Source organism: Cajanus cajan, chromosome 11 (assembly GCF_000230855.2).
Source record: "Cajanus cajan strain Asha chromosome 11, NIPB_CcT2T_4, whole genome shotgun sequence".
Taxonomy (NCBI): domain Eukaryota; kingdom Viridiplantae; phylum Streptophyta; class Magnoliopsida; order Fabales; family Fabaceae; genus Cajanus; species Cajanus cajan.
In genome coordinates, this window is record NC_138527.1 from 2328342 (window position 1) to 2344465 (window position 16124).

The 16124-nt window shown below is 33.3% G+C and overlaps 2 long non-coding RNA genes and 1 pseudogene across 3 annotated transcripts; all 3 read right to left on the minus strand.

The window, feature by feature from the left end:
* Nucleotides 1-913: 913 nt before the first annotated feature.
* LOC145953032 (uncharacterized) lies at nucleotides 914-5894 on the minus strand. The gene is made up of 2 exons (XR_014430569.1): nucleotides 2282-5894; nucleotides 914-1124 (listed from the first exon to the last, which is right to left on the minus strand). It is a non-coding gene; the product is annotated as an uncharacterized LOC145953032 (long non-coding RNA).
* Nucleotides 5895-6363: 469 nt separating this feature from the next.
* On the minus strand, nucleotides 6364-15780 carry LOC109790879 (protein SRG1-like; annotated as a pseudogene). Its single transcript, XR_014430567.1, has 4 exons — nucleotides 15267-15780; nucleotides 14694-14937; nucleotides 14240-14558; nucleotides 6364-8595 (listed from the first exon to the last, which is right to left on the minus strand). The product of XR_014430567.1 is annotated as a protein SRG1-like (transcript).
* Nucleotides 8697-14229, minus strand: LOC109801335 (uncharacterized). Its single transcript, XR_014430568.1, has 2 exons — nucleotides 12691-14229; nucleotides 8697-11841 (listed from the first exon to the last, which is right to left on the minus strand). It is a non-coding gene; the product is annotated as an uncharacterized LOC109801335 (long non-coding RNA).
* Nucleotides 15781-16124: the final 344 nt, after the last annotated feature.

A 16124-nucleotide genomic window follows, 5' to 3' on the forward strand; every position in this document is an offset into this window, starting at 1 on the left:
TGTTTGGTAGGGTCAAACTACTTAGACTGTTCACTTATGTTGTAAGAAATCTCTTAATTAAAATATGTGATGACATATTTTGTTACTATGTTGTCATGTTGCAGTGTTGTTTAAATTGTAGTCTTGTTAAGTTGTTATGTTGTTCACAAGTTGTGTTGAAAAGTTGTATTATCAATTCATATGTTGAGTTAACCTGTTGAAAAAAATGCCAAGTGGTATACTAGTAAGTTGTATAGATGTGTTGTCAGCTGGAATATTGACATGTTGTTAGGCTGTTATGATTGATGTTGATATGTTGACCTGTATTGTTGATTTGGAATTTGGTTGTTACTATGCTATGTTGCTAAAGTTGTATATACATATATACATACATAGTTAGCTTATTTGCTTCTATATTATGTTGTTTTCTTACTTATAGTAAATGATTGTGTGTTTGTGTGTATAGGATTGAGATGTAGTCCCACGGAGAAAAACTTTATGTTTTTAGTTGTTTATTCCTCCCCCTACACACACACTCTCTTTCTTTTACAATAATATATACTTTATTTGCTAATGTTTATGTGATTTATTTTCTAATAATGTTAGTGTGATATATCTTCTTCCTTTTCTCTCTCCAATTCTTGGGTCTAAAAGCTAAGGGAAGTTGGACCAATCCTTGTTGAAATTGTATTGTCTCAGTTGATTTTCTACTGAATGGTTTTGAATCACATGTATTGATGGGTTTGATTTCATTGATGGGGAATGAGGGTTGTTTTGTTTCATGGAGTATGAGATGGGTCTATGATTTGATCTAATTGTTGTTGCATGTTGTTTTTATGGTTGAAAATGTGACACCCTCTACCCCAACATACATATACAGTAATTATAAAAAAAATAAAATTTTTCATTATTAAAAATCAAATTTCCAACCACGTAAGGGTAAATAGCTCACATTCCTAAAATTAATCCAAATAAAATGTCAGTAAAATTACAAAGAAATAAAACTGAGTTTTCCAAAATAATTTAATAAAAACATCTTAAACTAATCCTATCTATGTCTTGTGTCACATGTCCTATCAGAGCAAAACCCAACATAGAAGCCTAAGCTTCATCACCAACATCCTCAGCCTCACGTTGATGATCACCTGTATAACAGTCAAAGAAAAACAACACGAGAAAAGGGAGTGAGAAACATCTCACTCTGGCTCACATTGTAGAAATATATGCCGGATAGCCAAACACAAACAAAACAGGTACAACATAGATATATTAACAACGATATTACATCTCACTCATCCAAGACATAAAAATATCAATTTATCATATAACATAAAAATGCACATGTATAGACACAAACTACATATTATCATGCATGTGGCGCCAGTAAAACATCACATGGCATATTGTCACTAGCAATACACGAAGAGTAGTCTAGGAGTACATGCCGGGTTACACTCTCTGTGCACTCTTACTAGAAGGACATACTACTAGGGTCTCGTTAGGATAGCTAAGCCGCGCAAGATACATCCCATGCACACAATGGGCGAGACTAGGACTTACAAATTGAGCTATCCCCAAGGACTAATCCCCAAGCTTTTACACAAGGGAGCCTTCCCTAGCGGTGTATTCCATATCGTACCCTTAAAAACCTTTATGCAAATGATGCATGTCAATCAAGACTCTATGCATTCTCATATCACATTATCATGTCTCATCATCATATCACATCATTATATCACATCATTATATCACATCATCATATCACATCATCATATTACATCATCATATCTCATTATCACATATCTTCATATCTCATGTCTCAATCACATTTCACATTATCTCATCATATTCACATAGTCTCTACAGAGCACTTTAATTTATATCAAACAAGGAATATAACAGAGCAATCAAAAATCAAAATAGAAAATATTCATATTTTGCTTGTTTCTCATAGGGTTTCCCACAGGAAACCATAGAACACTCTAAATCATATCAAAACATATTTATTCTTAGAATTAATCACATATTTACACATTACATTCAACAAGGAATACAATAGAGCAATTAGAAAGCAAAATAGAAAATATTTATATTTTTCCTATTTCTCATAGAGTTCTCTCAAGAATCCACAAAGATCTCAAATCATACGATTATTTACATATACGAAGAACAATAGAAGAAACATATATAATTAAGAAAAACCCCACATACATGAGCATACAACAAACATAGGATTGAGAGTCAATCCCACTACCCAACATATATTCCCACACCCAAAACGAGGTTTCTCACTCCCCCTTACCTGGATAAGCAGGAGCTGAAATTAAAGCTAGATCTTGCTAGTCCCTTCCTCTGGGTTCTCCCTTGGTCTTCAAAGAGTGTAGAAGAAAAAAGAGATCATAAGTGAAAAATGTGTTTTTGGGAGCGCCGGAGGTTCTATTTATAAGCATCAGGGAGTGGCCAGAACGACCCGTTTTGAATCCGGAACGGCCCGTTCTAGACTCACTCGTCATGCTTAAATTTCACATTCAGAACGACCTGTTCCAAAACTAGAACGACCTGTTCTAAAATTACATTTTACCCACAACAGCCATGTCTAGAACGGCCTGTTCCCAAATCGAAACGACCCGTTCTGGTTTCGCATTTTTCTCATAAAATCCTGGGTTGGAATGACCCGTTCCAATATAGTCTTTATAGGTCATTTTAGTAGTTTGGAACAGCCCGTTCCAGTTTGAGAACGACCCGTTCTAGGCTACTAAAAATCAAAATGTTATTCAAAAATAATTTTCATAAATATTTATTATTAAAATACTAATAATTATTAAAAACCTTTAAAACATCCTATAAAACCTATTAAAATAACTATAAGAAAGTAATCTTCATAAATATAAAAATAAATAATAATCACCCATTATACTAGTAGAAAATTCAGGATGTTATAAAAAAGGCTAGTTTTGAGTAGGAATGAAATATTGCCTTGCATGTTGGAATTTCCTAGATTTCAAGTGTATATGAGGCAAATTTGTGATCTACATAAGTGGGTGAGGCAGAGAGTCCCCTATCTCATTATTGTCGGGCACTAGCTATTTGATAAAAACTTGTTTAACTTCAAAAATAGTGAACATAAGTACATTAGATTAATCTATTGAATGTTATAAGTTGATAAATGTTTATTCTACATACATTGATCTAGGATAATGTTTATAGATGATTAATAGTTAAAAGTTTAGTTGAGTTGTATGTTGTATGGTTGAGTAAATGTGACGAATCTGCTTTATGCATGATATTGTTGAGTTGTTGTGAATGTTGAGGTTGAGAATGCTTAAGGCATGGTGTTGCAAGATTGTGTTGATCAACATAGGACTATAGGGGATATTGTTTTAAATTTGAATATTCCATTTTGAGGATATTGTGTTGTGGTACTTCGAGATTCGAGTTTATTAAAAACCTTTCTTGGAAAGTTGACCCTCAAAAAAGATAGTTGACTCTCCTCTAGGACCTTAGTATTGATGTAGTATGTGGGTCAAATTGAGGAATATCGACTACAAGCAACCACAATATAGAGGTTAGGTTGAACTACATTGATTACAAGTGACCAATTTGAGTAAAGTACTAAGTTAGAGAGTTAGTCCCTAACTAAATATCAGAGAGGTGTAATATTTGGAGGATAGTCTATGGACTAATCCCTTAGAAGGCTTAGTTAAGTTAACTAATGTCGTGGTAGACTCATACCTAAATTGTTCTATCCTGATTGGAATATTAGACTTTCTAGTTTAAGTGACGATATCTAAGAAACTATGTTGTAAGGATTGATATCCCATTTGGTTGTTGATCTAACCAGTGTGGAAAGCTCGGGTTGTTATTAGTTCATTATGATCAATCCACTTAGACTGCTCACCCTATTGTAAGAGATCTTCGTAGTTGGAATGCTTGACGATGTATGTAGTTGATTGTTGTACATATGTGGTTGAGTTGTGTTGTTGTTTTGTGACTTAAGGTGTTGATGTTGTGTAGTTCAAGTTGATAATATGTTGTACTATGTTGAGAAGCTGTGAGTTAATGGTATAGTTATTTTACTTCTATATTGTTCGAATTGATTCCTTAAACTCTAGCTTACCCTTCCATATTTCTATGTGATTGGACTGCGATAATCATATTTGGTATGAGAATAGCGCAAGGACATGTATGAGAAAGTGCACAGTGGAAGGCATTTGGCAGATGATGGCGTTGATGTCATTTTTGTTGCTAATTATGTGTAGCTTTTGTATAAATGTTGCTTGATTGACAACCTAGGTTGTATACTTAACATTTGTTGGATTATTGTACTTATACAATTTATACTTGTACAATTGTGTTACATTTGCATACATGGTATATACTACATATTTGAGTATTTATAGATAAATAATCATAAGTAATTAGTTATTTTCTGCTGCTAATTGATAAGTTGTTAAGTGTAATATGGATCGTTACATTTTCATGTTTTTTTTGTTATTTCTTTTTGTGAACATAATTTCTGCAATATCTCAAACTGACAACCAAAGACTAATCTACGTTCATAGGATGTGACTTTATATTTTTCTTCTTATATTTTTTGTCACTTTTATATCTTCTTTCTAAAGATTTGTATGACAATATAAAGAAAAATAAATTATGATTGTTCAATTAATTTAACGAAATAATCACATTTTCCCCAAAATTATAGAAAATTTTACAGAAAGTTTGTGGGAAAAATATATAAATTTCATTAAACAAATCTACATAAAAAAATTTCAAAAATATTTTGCACGCAAGAAAAAACCATTAATTGAAATCATATTGTATAAATTTTTTAATACTATAATGAGGATATAAAACATAAAAAAGCAAGGTTTGAAAAATAAACACACAAAAAAAAGTTGTTCTATGATATGAAAATAAATTTAGTTAATGGAATGTGTAAAAGTGTTCATCAAATTCAAATCAATGACAATTGTTGATGTTGTCCATAAAAAATAAAATAAAAAAACCTTAAAAGGGAAATACATTAATATAAATTGTCTATAAAAATATGAATACTAAAAAAATGACTAATTAACGATTATTTTCTTTATACTCTTTTAAAAATTTTCAATACTCTTTCAAATAATGACATAAAATGATTAATATTTTTTAGGAATAAATAACTTTATTTGTATAAAAAAATTCCTTTTCAGTGACTTAAAATTATTAATAACAGAGAAATAAACTTTACAAAAATGTCTGAAAATCTTACATAACTTTAGCATTAACTAAAATATAAATAAAACTTTTAATATTTCTATAATATTCTAAAAAAATTTGTGGAGTTGATGGCCTCCCTAAGCTCTGCCTCTGAGGGGTCACTACAAAAAAAATGTGTGATTTGTGGCGGTTATTTTTGTAGTTTCTGGCGGTTAAAAACCGCCACAAAATGCATTTTTGTTTGACTTGTTTTGTCATTTTCTGGCGGTTTACAACCGCCACAAAATTCATCTAAATATTTCTTGATATAACATTTCTGTGGCAGTTTTAAACCGCCACAAAATTTCTCTCTGTTTTTTTTCTTAATTTTCTCACATTTTCCATCAAACCACATAACATAATTTTTTTATTTACTTATAGTTAAATATTATTTTTTAAAAATAAAAAACATTTTTTAAAACAACTTTTTCCTGTCATAATCATTGAGAAAGAAAAAAAAAATTTGTTACAAGTTTTACACAGTTCCTCTGTATTTCAAGTAATTAAAAAAAATATTATTTCTTTAGTAGCAGGCTGGGAGCAATTTGAAATGTCTATACTGATCACACAAGATTGGAAGCAAGCCAAGTGAATAAGCATGTATTTATACAAACAACTTGTAACATCTTCCCAGAAAATTATGCACAAGCACGAAACATTCAGATTACATAAAGACTTACCAGTCTGGTAGCAGCAATTGTGGTGCGTTGCCTTTTCTTTTTCTTGCGATTGCACTCGCCACACCAGCCGAAAAAATCTTTTTGGTACCGTTTCATCTCTCTAAAGACAGAAATACAATGACATAATACAAACACTTAATTTACTGGGGGAAAAAATTAACAGATAATAGTGACATGGGTGTGATTTCTGAAACTAGCGAGTATCCTAGAGCAATTTAGTATGAAGCAAACGCACAAAATCATTAGACAAACTGAAGTGGCAATGAAAGAAAGCAACAAATGAAATCACCTTCTGCACCACAGAAGCAGGTTGACCCGATGACTAGATGTTGTAGCTCTAGCACCATGGTGATGGCGGCCCCGATGAAGCACAGCTCGTCCAGGGACATGACAATAATCAAAGATCTTATGCTTTCAAAAAATGGACTCCATCAAAAAAGTGTACAACCACCTATGCGAAATGGCAAGAACCAATGGTCCATAAATTTGGAACCGAATCCAAACCCATAATAAACAATCATTTGGATTTGCTTTCACTATTAGAAACAAATACATAATCTAAAGCTGCACTGAAAAATAGAAATATATACAGATACACCAATTCTGAGTCTTACTTGTATAACACGCATGACGAGCATTACTAATAATTTGCAAGTTATTGTTGTAAGGGATCAAATTGTTAAGTAAACCAAGCCCACACTTCATCAGGATCAATATATAATCTCCCATAAAATTTTAAATGAAATTATTTTTTCTCATGCACATATATATATATAGGCCAATAAACTTATTAGTATTTAGCATACATATTTTAGAATAGACATGTAGCCAGTATAGTAAAAAGTGCCAAAAGCTAAAACCTAAAGCACTGTGGTGAGGGAACCCTTTTAATTGAGGCACAGAGGTGTCAATGCTTCTTGTAGATTGAAGCATTACCACTTTAGAGAAAGATCAACTAACATGACTGAGGTCTATCAAAATCCAAAACTTCAACAAACATATTTACATTAAAATATTTTTTTATGGTTTCCCTTAAAGTTTTCTTTGGCCTTACTCTGCCCTTTTTTAGTTTTAATAGCATCAATAAGTTATATAATCCACCATAACATAATATTACTAAGTTCTATAATCCTAAAACCTAAACAATCTATGTTAGTAACACACTAAAGCAAGAATTTAGCAGAATTCAATTCTCTGCAAACCGCTTTTGCTCGTACTTTTTAGCCAAGCGAAAAACCCTTCGATCTCTGTCGAAGGTGGCGTCTTCACTTTCCGACGTCCGCTCTCCGCTGCCGAAAACATCGTCGATTCTTCCAAGTCTCCAAAAAACTCATTCAACAAACTGAAGCAATAAAATTAATTAAAAACATATCTGGCCTTCATTTTCAGTGGATCGTTTCTTTCGAAATTTGATCGTGTATACATGGAATAAGAATCTGGAATAAAAACTTGAATGATTTGAGATTGCCGTTGGTTGAATGACTCAAGTCTAACGTTTCCAAACCCTTGGTCTGCATTAATTTGGCGAATATCAATCAATAAATAGATTCAAAGAAATTAAATAGGTTAATTAAAGAGAGTAATTGAAAAGCGTTTGGAATCCAAGAATGTAAAGAATTCAGAATTTGGAGGAGCGAACCTATAGATCTAACGGCGCGAAGAGAAAGATAGGGAGGGTTACCGATTGAGATTGATGTAATTCTGGCGCGGAGGTGGATGCGTGTGACGCTTTGTTCTTCCTACCTAGGAGGAGTTTGCGGAAATGAGGGTTTTGCAAAAATCGAAAGCAAGAAGTTGAAATTGAAACGTACTAGGCTTGTGAGAAGTTGGCGTGTTCTTCACTCTCGTCATGGGATCCAGTGGAAGAAGAAAACTAAACGAATTCACTTTTCCGAATTGGTTTTCTTCAGTTTCGCCTTCAAAAGCGATGCAGTTTGCCTCCATTTTCATTTTTTCCCCAAAATACCCTGCGTACTTCGTTTTAAAAATGTTTTTCATTTTAGTTTCATTTTAGAAAAATTATTGAACGTTCTGGCGGTTTAAAACCGCCAGAAAGTGTCAACACGTGTAACTATTACCATTCCTGCGGTTTAAAACCGCCAGAAAATGTCCATGATTTGTAGCACTTGCCATCCTTACCACAAATGTAACATTTTTTGGCGGTTTACGAAAACCGCAAAAACAAAACCGCCAGTAATTACCTATTTTTTTGTAGTGGGTGATTATAATCGTTCTTTTTAAATATCTTAATTAATTTTTTTTTATTTTATTTATTCTTTTAATAATGATGTATTCAAAACTTAATTTTCATCAGGTGTTCATATCTATGAAGAGTGAAATTAACAGTAGTTGACGATTTTCAAAAATATAAATATTAAAACAAACGATATTGTACGATACTTAAATTAAAGCATAGCAATAGCAAGTGATTTTAATCACTTGAAAAGTTATGCTATATTCTAAGGGTGTCAAGGTAAGACTTTCCATCAAGTTTACGAGCAAATAGATTCGCCAAAAACTCCTTCATTTCAATACTTTTGAACCGTGCTGGCGTTTTCTCAGTGATCAAGCTTGCTGCAGGAACTAACACACCATCATGTTTTGACGTGTAGAATGTTGCAATTGAAATTCTTTCTTTATTAGAGTTCACTATTGCACGATGCTCAACACTTCGGTATATTCCGTTGCTAATAATATGACATGTAAAACATGCAAACAAAACCAAAATTAACCACGGATACTCGTGAGTTAACTTTGATCAAGTGTAATTAGTCTATTGATTTTGGTCTGTGATCATAGTTTAATTCATGACACCAGAAGTCAGAATCAATCTGTATTACATACTCAAGAACCGCAATCGTGCCATGGAGAAAGAAGAAGCAAAAAGAAACCAAGAAAGGAGAAAGGCACCAGAAGCAATCTCAAGTTTATGTGAATTCTGTTATTGACTACAGGGAAAAGAAGCTTTATATACTTGTACATGGAAAGGACAAATTAACCCCTAAAGAACTAACTAACAGAAAAAATAACCAACGTAACAAACAAGGCTAAGATCCCCCCTCAAACTGAGAATGAATATTATACATTCCCAGCTTGCATTGGAGGAAATTGAAAGCACCAGGAAGAAGGGCTTTAGTGTAGATGTCAACAAGCTTATTAGCATAAGTTATAGGCAACAGATTGAGGAGACCAGAATGCAGCTTTTCACGAACAAGGTGGCAGTCCATTTCAATATGCTTGGTGCATTCATGAAACATGGGGTTGGCAACAATGTGGAGAGCATATTGATTGTCACAATAGAGCAAAGCAGGATGAAGGAAAGAGACTCCAAAGTCTTTGAGCAGATAAGTTAACCATTGGAGTTCATAGGTGGCACTAGCAAGAGCTCGATATTCAATCTCAGAAGAGCTACGAGAAACAGTGGCTTGCTTTTTGGATTTCCATGAAATTAAAGAGGATATTCAAGATATAGAAAAACCAGTAATGGAACGACGAGTATCAAGACAGCCAACCCAATCTGAATCACTAAAACCTTGTAACTAAATAACACTCTTAGCAGAAAAAAAAATTCCAGAACTAGGAGGAGCTTTAACATACCGTAAAATGCGAGTAGTGGCTTGTTGATGAGCATATCTAGGCTTGGATATAAACTAAGGTTTTGTATAGCAAAGGTGATATCAGGACGAGTATTAGTAAGATAAATCAGCCTCCCAATGAGTCTTCTATACATAGAGGCCTCTGAATCACAGAGAGGAACATCAGACTATTGGTGGAGATGAGTGCCATAGTCAATGGGTGTTGAAGTAGGTTTGGAATCCAACATACCAATGTCATGGAGGATATCAAGAGCATACTTCCTCTGGCAAAGATTGATAACAAGATTGTTGCGAGCCACTTCAAACCCAAGAAAAAACTTTAGATCACCAAGGTCTTTAATTTTGAAAGCATTATCTAGCAATGAAGTAATAGAAGTGATTTCAGCAAGATCGTTTCCCGATAGGACAATGTCATCAACATACACCAATAGTGCAGTAAAAGAATCCTTATTGCACTTTAGAAATAAGGAATAGTATGAAATAGATTGTCTGTAGCCATGGGAAATAAGGAAGAAGGACAATTTACATACCACTATCTACTAGCTTGTTTAAGACCATATATTGACCTTTGTAACTTACACACCTGACCAGGTTTTGAAGAAGTCATTCCAGAAGGCAAACACATATAAACTTCTTCATGAAGGTCACCATGAAGGAAGGCGTTATTGACATCTAGTTGCTTTAAATGCCAATTATGAACAGTAGTTAAGGCTAAGAGAAGGCAAACAGTTGTAGTCTTAGCAACCGGAGAAAAAATGTCAAGATAATCCTAACCTTCAATTTGAGTGTACCTCTTGGCAACTAAGCATGCCTTATACCTTTCAACAGAACCATCTGCTTGATATTTGACTTGTAAACTCGTCGACATCCAATAACACTCTTATTGGAAGGAAGGTCAGTAAGAATCTAGGTATGGTTGGAGGTCAAAGCTTGAATTTCATCATTAATAGCCTGTGAGAATGCTGAGAGGCTTCTACATAAGATGTTGGTTCATCTTGGGAGGAAACAACCAGCACAAATCTATGATAAGAGGATGAAAATCTGTGATATGATAGCACTGAAGATAAAGGATAATGACTACATGGAGAATGAGTGGTGACAGTTGATGAAAAATTAGTGTGAAAGTCTTTGTATTTTTCAGGTCTACGTTTCTACTTGTCAAAATGCCGAGGGACAAAATGGATAGGTGGTGAAGAGAGAACAGAGGTGAATATATTCAATGTGTTGATTAGTGTCAGGTGCAGTCAAAGGTAACTCATCATCCTTTCCGTCATACAAAATAGGATAAGAATAAGTTTGCAGTCTGGGAGGCAAATCAAGGAGATCTGTTCTAGAATTAGTGGAGGAATATGGGAAACAATCTTCATAAAAGACAACATTCCTTGAGATAGAGACGGCTCAAGATTGGAGGTTAAAAGTGATATAGCCTTGTATGTTGCTTAAAACCAAGAAAAATGGAAGGAGTGGCTCTAGGATCAAGTTTCTTTCTATTGTTCACTAATGTACTCATGTAGCATAAACAACCAAAGACTTTAAGGAGATCAAGATTGTATGGTTTGTGGTATAATTTCTGGAAGGGTGACAAGTTGTTAAGAAAAGATGTAGGCATGCAATTTATGAGAAGAGCAACATGAGTTAATCCAAAAGACCAAAAAATGGGTGGTAAATTGGATTGAAATAGAAGGACACGGGTGACATTTAATAAGTGTTGATGCTTTCTCTCAACGACCCCATTTTGTTGGGGATTTTCCACACAAGATGTCTAATGCACAATATCGATGATTTGAAAAAATAATGTCATTATGAATTTAGCACCATTATCAAACCTTATGACACAAACCGTAGTGTCAAATTGTCTCTCAAAAAAGGAAATAAAAGATTTTAGGTGAGTTTGTGTCTCAGCTTTAGAGAGCATTGGAAAAGTCCAAACAAAATGAGTATGATCATCAACTATAGAGAGAAAGTATTTATGACCATTTAATAATGTAGTGGCACAAGGCCCCTAGATGTCAACACGTATAAGAGAGAAAGGAGAAGAAGTATATGACTCACTTTGTGGAAAAGAAAGTTTTCTTTGTTTTGCTTTATGACATGTATCGTAAATGAAATTTTTATCACTATACAAAAGTGAGGTAACATTGTTTTACTAGTTGTAATCTATCACAAGAAGGGTAACCCAAACGAAAATGCCACAAATCAATTGGCATTTTATTACAAGAAAATACAAACTTGACATTAGGAGATACATTATTGGAGTAAGTATTTGATTTGGCAACATACATCTTCAGCTTATACAGACCATCCACAATATCAATTGTACCAATCATCCTCTAGTTGGTCACATCCTGTATCAAGCAACGATCATTGGAAAAAATTAATTGGAATTTCAAAGAGGAAACCAATTTAGAAATAGATATGAGATTAAAACTGAAGCTAGACAGGTATAAAACATCCTCCAGATAGAAGTATTCAGTAAATTTCACAACTCCTGAATGTGTGGCTATGATCTATTGTCCAATAGGTAAGCTGACGACCACATGATTAATCTTTTTAAATGTGGAATAGAGATGTAGGGAGGATGTAACATGATCTGTTGCCCCAGAATCCAAAATCCAAAAATATGAGTTATTTCTATTCATGTTACATGTAAGTGAAAAAATATTACCAATTTGATTTATATGAGAGGCATTGGAACTCGTCCCTCCACTATGCTGTTGAAGTAAGGACATTAATGTTTCATATTGTTGCAGAGTAAATCTCATATCTTGATTTTGATTTTCCTGCTTAACTTTATCATTGCCCTTTTGGGGGTTGTTCTCATCTCTCACTATGTTATTAATGTATGCGTTTGATGTCTTATGCAGTCTATGTCTAGGTGGATACCCATATTTTTTGTAACACTCTTCAACTGTGTGACCATTGAAACCACAATGGGTGCAAATTTTACCACTTCATCCTGCTATCCCCCTTCTACCAGAACCTCTACCTCCTTTACCTCCTCTATTAGAAGAAAGGTTTAAGGGATAACCATTCTTCTTATAGCATGACTCCACTATATGCCCTTCTCTTCCCCAATAGCTAAAACAGTAATTAGTTCTTGATGACAGAGAGCTAGCCGCATTGATAGCATTCAGGTTTCTAATAATATTAGAATTGGTAAACTGTCTTTCTTGTTGTACAACATAGGAAAATACCTTAGCAATTGGAGGCAATGGATCCATCATCAAAATGTTTGATCTCACATTATGATACTGGTCATTCAAGTCTCTTAGAAACTACATTATTCGGTCTTGCCTTTTTCTTAGCATAACGTCCATGAGTGCATTGCATGAACACTTGACATCACAGGTGCAAAAAGGATCTGGTTTGTAACTTTCAAGTTCATCCCAGATCATTCTCAATTTTGTAAAATAATCAGTAGTATTTGCGTCTCCTTGCCTTATCGAAGCTAATTCTTTTTGCAGGTCTAAAATTCGTAACAAGTCTCCTTGTGAATATCTGGCTTTTAAATCCTTCCATATATCAACTGCATTATCCATCCATAAAACGCTTTGTCGAATTGAAATAAAGACTGAGTGTACAAGCCATGATACAACCATATTATTACACCTCTTCCAGGTTGAGAATAAAACGTGATTTGGTGCGGGCTGTGTGATAGTTCCATCAACAAACTCCACCTTGTTCTTGGCACTCAAGATAGTAAGCATTGATCGACTCCACGAGTTGTAATTCGTAGGTTCTAATAGAGGATAGACAAGCGCAGTGGCTGGATTCTCGTTAGGATGCAAATAGTAAGGACTATGAACATTTAGGGTTTGATTGGATTGTGTATTCATCATCCAAGAAAATCAATCAAACAAAAAAGATAAAAAAAGGTGAAGAGAGGGAGGCGAAACTCTAATTAACCAAAGAGGGAAAACGAGATTGAGAAGGAGACGAAATTCCAATTAACAGAAGAGGAAGAACGATTGAGTCACGTAACAGAGCTCTTCAATTGAAAAGCTCTGATACCATCAAGAACTACAATCATGCCATGGAGAAAGAAGAAGCAAAAAGAAACCAAGAAAGGAGAAAGGCACCAGAAGCTATCTCATGTATTATGTGTATTCTGTTATTGATTAAAGGGCAAAGAAGCTTTATATTTTTGTACTTGGAAAGGACAAATTAATCCCTAAAGATAACTAACAAAAAAAAATAACCATCATAACAAACAAGGCTAAGACATACAAAGATATTTTCTTTTAAGAAGTATGCTGCCACCAAACTATACTCTAGTTTAATAGTTATAACTTATTAAGTATAATCTTTTTAATTAAATAATAACAGCCGGTTATATTATACTTAATTGTTGCTTTTGTCACTTATGATTTATGATTTTGTAAATTTTATACCAAAATTTTCATGTTATATATTTTTTATTAAATTTTTAAATTTTTTTACATTTTATCACTGTGTTAATCAACAATTTAATGTCATTAGTTGATTGCTAACATAGATTGTTAATGATAATTTAACATAATGTAATATGAATGTCAATGACATCAAACAATCAATTACAAAATGAGAAAATGTTTGAAAGTTTGGTGATAAAATATATAATTTTGTTAGTTGAATTGAAAAATTGGAGAAATTGTGAAACATAAATGGTTAAATCTTCAATTGAGCCATTGTATAATTTGAATTTCAAGAATCTGAAACCATATTAGAAACCAAAGATATAGATGGAATGAGTACTTATATTACCTCGAGCATGTCCCCAATGTTTACAATGAAGGCGTTAGGAAGGGGCTTAACAGGAACCCACATGGCATCCTTCCTTACCTGAAGCCCTTCTACTTCACTGACTTGAAGCAGGATAGTGAGAGCACCTCCATCTGAATGGGGTGTCAGGCCAATAACCTTCTCAGGTTGAGGACATGGTGGGTAATAGTTCATCCTCATAGATTGTATCCCATCTTCAAATATCCCTCCTATTTCTTCAATCTTGAGAGCTTTTCCCATTTGTTCAACAACAACCATGGCTAGATTTTTAAGTTCTTGTGAGTAAAGTTCTAAAGTGTCCCTGCATAACAAAGAGTAGTCATTTATCTTTTGTATGTATATAAGTGAGAAATAATTTTTATTTTATAAATTTTTATAAAATTAAATTATACTCTAATCTATTTTCTTATCAACTAAAAAAAGAAAGGAAGAGAACCTGAAAGGAAGAGGGAGTTGTGGAAATAGGTGGGGCATCCTCAAATGTTTTGGAAGAGAGGTCATAAAGAAAAGGTCAGCCCAATCAAGTCTTTGGTCTTCACTCACAACAAATGCTTGTCCAAAACCCTCCATATGTTGGGGACTCTGCCAAAATTTTTTCTTCTCTGACATTGGAAGGTTGAAGAAATCCTGAATCTCCGACTTTACTTTCTCTAACAAGAGCCAACACCATGATTTATCAGCTACAAGATGATTAGCAACCAAATAAATTAGAGATTAATACCTTCAATCAATAGAAAAAAAAATCTTAATCATGACTTCTAAAGTAGCTAATATACTTTTGATCGAGAAACATTAAAAGAGAATATTTTATTTTTAATAATATATAAAAATAGATATAGATATAAATATAAATATATTATTTAATTATATGTTGACTCTTAAATTTAACATGTATAATGATATAATCATTTGTATAATTTTTTTTTTTTCAATTCAACTACATTTTTCAGTCCAAAATCAGACAGATCAAAAGATGTGTTTACAGTTATAAAAGAAATTGGATAGTGACCTGAAAGAATCCCCATTCTTTGCAAGCAAGGTGAAGCTTATCCAATTCTGAAGTCCCAGATTCTGTTGAAAGCAAGTTGTGCTGGTGCATGTCAATAATTGGAATCTCAAGGTCACTATTTGGTTCTTTAGAGATGATCACCATGTCTTCAAGTTGAGGCTGAATGTATCTTTGTGGAACAGTAGACAATTTCTGCTTAGCCAACTCCTGAACTGATGGTACCAAGAGTGAAGTCCCTGATAGGTTCTTCATCTCTGCCATTGCTTTAATCTGTTCTATGTTGCTCTCAAAATAACAAGTATCTCTAAGCCTTGTTCTTTTCACCACACCTACCTCACCAATCATGTGAATACTTAAAATACAGACCCAAAGATACCACAATTATGCAGGATGATAAAGTTTAATATAATAATGGTTTATGAGGACTTTTGGGCAGAGTGACTTGCAATATTTTAGCATAATTATGTAATGAAGGACATGATCTTGATTAAAAACAAGGCCTTATATTTGACACTTGTTTGCTTTTATTAAAAAAAAAATGAAACCGAATTGCATACCCATTGGTGGAGGAAAATCAAATTTGTTGCATCATATTCATATCCACGATCACTTTGCACATTTTTTTTTTGGTTTAAATTGTTAGAAATTAGTATCTATATGATAGCTTGCGGCATATGCAATAACATCATATAGTGCTATCAATTTCATTTTCCGGCCCAATTGTTTTTTTTAGGAGAGGATAGTTTGTTGAGTAAATCACTTATAGTGTAAAATTTTTTTAACTAATCATATCTTTTAATAGTATCATATTATTTATTTATTTAATTAAATAAAAATAAAATAAAATAATTTAAAAAA